Source organism: Lemur catta, chromosome 10 (genome assembly GCF_020740605.2).
Source record: "Lemur catta isolate mLemCat1 chromosome 10, mLemCat1.pri, whole genome shotgun sequence".
Classification (NCBI taxonomy): Eukaryota; Metazoa; Chordata; class Mammalia; order Primates; family Lemuridae; genus Lemur; species Lemur catta.
This window is the reverse complement of record NC_059137.1, coordinates 87,495,518-87,501,410: the sequence shown is the minus strand read 5'-3', so window position 1 is coordinate 87,501,410 and position 5,893 is coordinate 87,495,518. Positions and strand designations below refer to the sequence as shown.

The 5,893-nt window shown below is 57.8% G+C and overlaps 1 long non-coding RNA gene across 1 annotated transcript; it reads right to left on the bottom strand.

Moving 5' to 3' along the window:
- Nucleotides 1-1,269: 1,269 nt before the first annotated feature.
- On the bottom strand, nt 1,270-2,581 carry LOC123645866. Its single transcript, XR_006737729.1, has 3 exons — nt 2,457-2,581; nt 2,100-2,202; nt 1,270-1,584 (listed from the first exon to the last, which is right to left on the bottom strand). It is a non-coding gene; the product is annotated as an uncharacterized LOC123645866 (long non-coding RNA).
- Between the last annotated feature and the right edge of the window lie 3,312 nt (nt 2,582-5,893).

The window sequence follows — 5,893 nt, the reverse complement described above, 5'->3', positions numbered from 1 at the left end:
AACTCTGAGCCACAGAGATGACTTTCTGACCCCAGGCTCCTCTGTCTCCTCAGGATGGCTGAGGTCATCTACATGGTGAGCACAAATCTTAGTCTTAGCAAATATTTCACATTCCGTTATTTCTGTTTAGATTAATTTAAAGCTAACTCTCAGGCCCTGCCTGTCCTCTGGGCAGATAGGACACCCAATCTCAGACTTAGGACGGCCTTGAGCAGCTCCAAATCTGGGTGGCTTCTCCCAGGACCCTGAATGGGATGATGAACCCCCTACAGCCCCTCCACCGCCACGCTCAGGAGGCAGGGACAGCAGGTACCCCATGCTGTGCCCAGTGTCCCTGGTGACATGACGTTGTAGAGCCCTCCCACTACAGCCTCCTCACCTCCCTGGGCCCCGCTGTGGAGGGCAGCCTCCCCTTCCTGCCTTCCCCCTCGAGGACGCCTCTATCAATGAGCACAGGTGGATTGCCTTGGCCCCAGCCTCTGCTGAGACTAGGAAAACGAAGTCTGGGGCCACCAGGGGCAAAGGGAGGTGTGACACAGAATGAATGGGCCACCCCCTCTTACCCCAGAGCACCGGCCTGGCTGAGCTGAGGGGTCCCAAGTACTTGGTGCAGAACCAGGGCTGGGTCACCTCTGATCAACGCCTTGACTGGTGCCCCGTCCTGCCTCCACCCTGCCTCCCTGGCTCCAGATTATCCGAGGGTGATTCATCGGCTCCTTGATCCTCATCCCTGACTGAGAGGGGCCAGTGTTTCCCCTGATGGCCACCTCCCTCCTCACCCAAGCTTCCTCCCCTCCCCCCAGGCCCCTTCCCAGTTGCATTCACTTCTCATCTTCCCTGTCCTTATCTACTGAGCATTTGCAGCCGGGGTGTCAGGTGGGGGCTGCAGCCTAGGAGAGGAGAGCTCAGTGCGTGGCCTCCCTGCCCCCGACCCAGCCCCGCCTGAGGGCAGAGGGCCCATCTGCTGCAAGCAGAGCCCTACAGGGCAGCAGCTGGACTAGGAGGGGCTCTACTAGGGGTGACTTTTGACCTTGCCACTGTCCTAAGGCCCAGAGTGCACACGTGCACACGCATACACACACACACACACACACACATGCACACACACACACAGACTGTGTGCTAGCAAAGCCCAGGGTCTGACTTTCGAGTTGAGTTGGGTCAACCGAGTTTGTTTACCTTTGCAGGTCTGCAATTTCTAACCAGTCATTCGAAACCCAATAAACTCTGCAAACCGAACATGGTTTCGTAACTCATCTGGAGGCAGAGTTTGACCTGAATGCACTGAGGCTTTATTTATCTGACTTAGTTTCACTATGAAACATTAACCCATTTGCTTCCAGGGCGCTCCCACCCTTCCCAGGGTGGTTTGGGGTGTGTGGTACTTGGACAATCCAAAAACTCCCAGGTCCAAATCCTCTTTGTCTCCAAGTTTGCAGTGGAAGAACCACAGGCCTGTGTGCACAGCCCGCGTGCACAGAAAGTGAGTGCAGCACCATCCTCAAGGAAGGCTGGCGCTCAGCACATCCTCAATGTCCGGCCACCGTCACCAGGGTGTGTTTGTCACTGGATGGGAATAGGGAGCTACAAACACACACAAAGAATACAAGTCTCACTCATTCCTACCTCTCTTACATGGGCTCTTTAAAAGACACGGAGGCCTCCAAACAACTCTCTGTGCCAGAGCCAGGTCCTGTGAATCCCACTGACTCACTGTCTGCTGCAAAGAGCTGCCGGGGGCCTGTCCATCCTCTTCCTAGCCCTCTGATGACCCGCCTAATGCACATGCACACCCACACACCCCCATGCAACACAGACACAGCCTCTTACACACAGGCATACAACAGGCATACACGTGTGTGCACACACACAAAGCATGCACACACACATGGAGACATACACACATGCACCCTCCATATCAGAAGTTTTCTCAGGACTCTGTAGCAACCAGCTGCAGCATGTACTCTTGTTTTCCAACCCAGAATAATCCAGTATGTGAACATGGTATGACCATAGCCTGGCGTCTCCCCCAGTGTTCACCAAGCCACCAGAATTTATGCAACCAAAGGCACGTTGTCCAGGGAGGGCCCTTCACTTACCTCCAGGATTGTGTTTCAAATAGCTGTGGGCCCCCTCCTCTGCAACAGAATTCTCCTCAAAGCTCATTTCAGAACCCACAAAGAGACCCGGCTCGCTGCACACCTGCCATGAGGAAATTGCAGGAGTGGCCGAGGTGAACACTGCTTAGATCGGCCGCTCCTCAATGCACATCAAAGCCCTCGCCTCTCAAAGGGATCCCCAGCCCAAAGGAGGCCCCTGCACAGGAAGGTGACAGCCACAGGGGGGGACCTCCATGAGAAGGTGAAAGGGCACCCTCTGGGTTCAGAGGAAGGTGCTTCAGGTGAGGAGAATGAGAGTTCACCCTGTGACATTCACAGAGGCGTGTTGACACCTACTTTGCACAGACAGGTTCCGGGATCCTCTGCGAGTGGCGCTGGGCTCCTTCCTGTTTTCCTCCCACAGCACTGAAAAGACCCAAGGACTCAACCCCAGTCTCGGATCCACGGGCCTTTCAGGCGCCTGCCCGACAGTGCCAGCCTCCCTTCCCATTCCCCATCCCACCCTCTTATCGCCTGTGTCAACACGCATTTCCCAGCACGACCGAGAGTCCTGAAAGCAAACACTCAGCCACCTCCGGGAACTTGCTGGGTGTGAGGCTCTGAGGGGAGCAGGTGGCTGGGCCGGGGCAGGCCAGGCAACAAACGTGCCACGCAGGCCCGATGGCAGGAGGGGCACAGCCAGAGCTCGCTCACCTCGGGGGTCGGGCCAGGCCCCTGCAAGGCAGGACAGTGTGAGGCTTTTCCTGCCATGGACAACTCCAGGCACGACCGTTCAATACAGTCAACTTATTCATTTCCAAGAAGGAAACCACTTCTAGAAGGAAGAGGTTCTGCACCTGTTCTCGCCGAGAGCCACTCTTCCTGCTCCTTAGCCTCCTAACTGTGGTGCTTCCCATAATTGGACGCACTGGCCCCGAGGCACACCTGTCCTGCACTTCAGGGTCTGAGAGCTGGATCGCCCAGACGCCAGCACGGAGCAGTGCTGGGCGGGACTCGGCATACACTAACCAAGTCCAAGTCAGCCCTTCACCTGGGTGGCCCGGCTGCAGTGAGGGCGAGTGAGGGGACCTGTCTGTGCTGGTGTCCTGGCCTGAGGTCACAGCAGAAGCACAGACCTGGTGGGGCGTCTGCAGATGTGCGGGCTGGGGGAGCAGCAAGGCAGAACTCCCGTTCCCTGCCTCTTGCCTGACCTTGGACCCCTCCTGGCTTCTCCAAATCCGAGGACCCTCCCCAGCCTGCCTTCCCTGGCCCTCAGTGCCAACAGTTCTCAGGGGAGACCAGGGGGAGGCAGGCTCAGCCTGGTGGGGGACTCGTTTGACCTCCAAACCAGCCATGGGGCTCTGGGCAAGAGGCGTAACACCCAGCTCTGCTGCCCTGACAGTAAACTTGAGGTGACGACAGCCACACAGCCACTCGCAGTGAGCAGCAAATCAGAGCCTCGGCGCAGCCTCCCGAGCACAGGCACGACGGCGCCGGGCACTGCCAGCCTCCCACCCACACCGCTGTGCCCGACATGGGACTCGGAATTCTGCTTTCCTTCGAGAGACTGTCAGCTCCAGCCCTGCACACCTGGCTGCCCTCACCCCGCCCACCTGAGGCAACAGGATCACATGGCGGGGGTCAGCATTTATTGACCACCAACAGTGTGCTCAAGTCTCCTCTTCTGGGGGCTGCCCAAGCGTACGTCCTTCGTAGACAGAGCAGCTGCTCCAAAAGGGGAGGCGAGAGTCAAGCAGGAAGCTTCTGAGACAGAGGCCACCACCTCCGCCGGCAGTGCAGCAGCCGGCACACAGAGCGCCCGGAGAAGGGCCTGCAGGAGACAAGCCGAGCAGAGCACCTGGCACTACCTGGGAAGCAGGACAGATACATGAGCTCCCACTGGGAGTCAGTGGTTCCCAGGCCTGGTATCTGTCATACGAAGCCACCACTTTTCACAGTTGTTGATCCCAGAAGGTCCCCGATGACCTCTTAGCCATTCCAATGAGGCGAATCTTACAAGTTATGTTTTAGCATTTGTTGTTTTATTACTAACAGGTCACACAATTTTTGTCATGTTCTTTTATTATAAAAGTATAATTCTTTTTGACTGTGCTGCATGTGTCAGGCCCCTGTTGGGAAACAGGTGGCAAAGGGTTAACAAAGAGAGACTAACGAAGCGTCCACGAGGTGGGCCATGAGGAGCCAGCATGTGGCCCTGGGACCAGCAGGAATGGCCCAAAGTGGTGGGGAGGAGGGGACGGGCAGCGGAAGAAGCTACTGCTAGGGCCAGCCTGCAGGGGCGCAGCGCCACAGAGAGGGCCTGGAGTGGCTTGGAGGAGAGCGGCCCACTGGCTCAGCAGAGCCCTCCTCCGCAGGGAGGGCTGAGCACCCCTGCGCTGGCCCGCACACTCCGCAGGGAGGAAGGACGCTGCAGGGAAGCCCAGATCCTGTGCCCTCGCGTCTGCGCTGGCTTCCTGGACTTGCTTTTCAGGGGACGCAGCAGGAGAGACGTTCTGGTACAGCTGAGGCTCCCTCGCAGAGACCTTGCAGCGTCCACCTTCTCCCCTGGAGCCTCCTCCCTCGGGGAGAAGCCATGAGAAAGCCCAAGGCCCCCGACGGCCGCGGTGGAAACACAAGAGGGCTCTGGTGACCCCCCCCAGGCTCAGCCTCTCAGCCACCTCCAGGGAGGCCCCAGGCAGTGAGTGAAGTGTCCTGGAACCCCAGACCTGCCGCCTGCCAGCTGGGAATCACCACGTGACCTCCGTCAGCTCTGTGAGGAGCAGGGGCCCCTGTCCAAATTCCTGACCCGCAAAATCAGGTGATACGGAAAAATGATTATTGTTCTAAACTTCTAAATGTGTTCTAAACTTCTAAAAATGATTATTGTTCTAAACTGGTGTGTGTGCAGCAATGTCACCAGGACCCAAACCTCCGTCTCACTTTCAGCCCCTTTATGAGCTCATGCCACGTCTGCCTGCAGCGCCAAGCGCAGTCGAGAGAGCGATCCCTCACGTGCGGGGCCTGACACGCTGTGTCCGGTGTGCGACCTCGTAAACACAAAGCTGCCTGGACTCACCGCAGTAGCATGTCGGTGTGCACGTGCGCATTTACACACGCCTGAATACATGCAGGACTCGTGCTTAGGTTAATTTGGTTGGCAAAGAGGCATTATTAGCAAAGACATGAATTTAACTGATTTTGTTAAATTTCAGTGAACACCTGCCGTGGCTTTAACAGCCCGAGGTACTACTTCCGGCTGCGCATGATGGAGAACCGCTTTCCACCCAGGGAGACGCTCTGTCCTCATCACAGGAACCACACGGGGGGACCGGGAAGCTGGTCTCGCTCAGCTTGGTCCCAGGGTGTGAGCTGCTGGCAGTGGAACTGCACTCACCGGCACCGGGGCAACAGAGCCGTGACTGACACCCTGACACCCTGAGAGTGGCTCTGAAGGACAGAAAGAGAACAGCCGGCCCTGCTGCTGCTCTGCACGGCCAGCCGCGGCCTCAGCGTTTCCAGCTGGAAACAGGCACAGCGCGGCCAGCGAGGCCTGCTCCCGGGGCTCGAGGCGCACGTGGGCAGTGTGCACGGTCACACCTGGCGCTTTGTGTGCTGCAGGCATGCTCTGCCCTGGACGGCAGCGCTCTGTGGGGAGGTGAGCCAGCTCCGCTCAGCCCTGCTTGTCACACAGAGCCTTTAACATCATCATGTACGTGTTCCCTAAGAGGGAACCCCAGAATGCAGTGTCCCCACCGTTCCGCGGGACCCTCTAACCCGCAGGGTGTGCTTAGGGA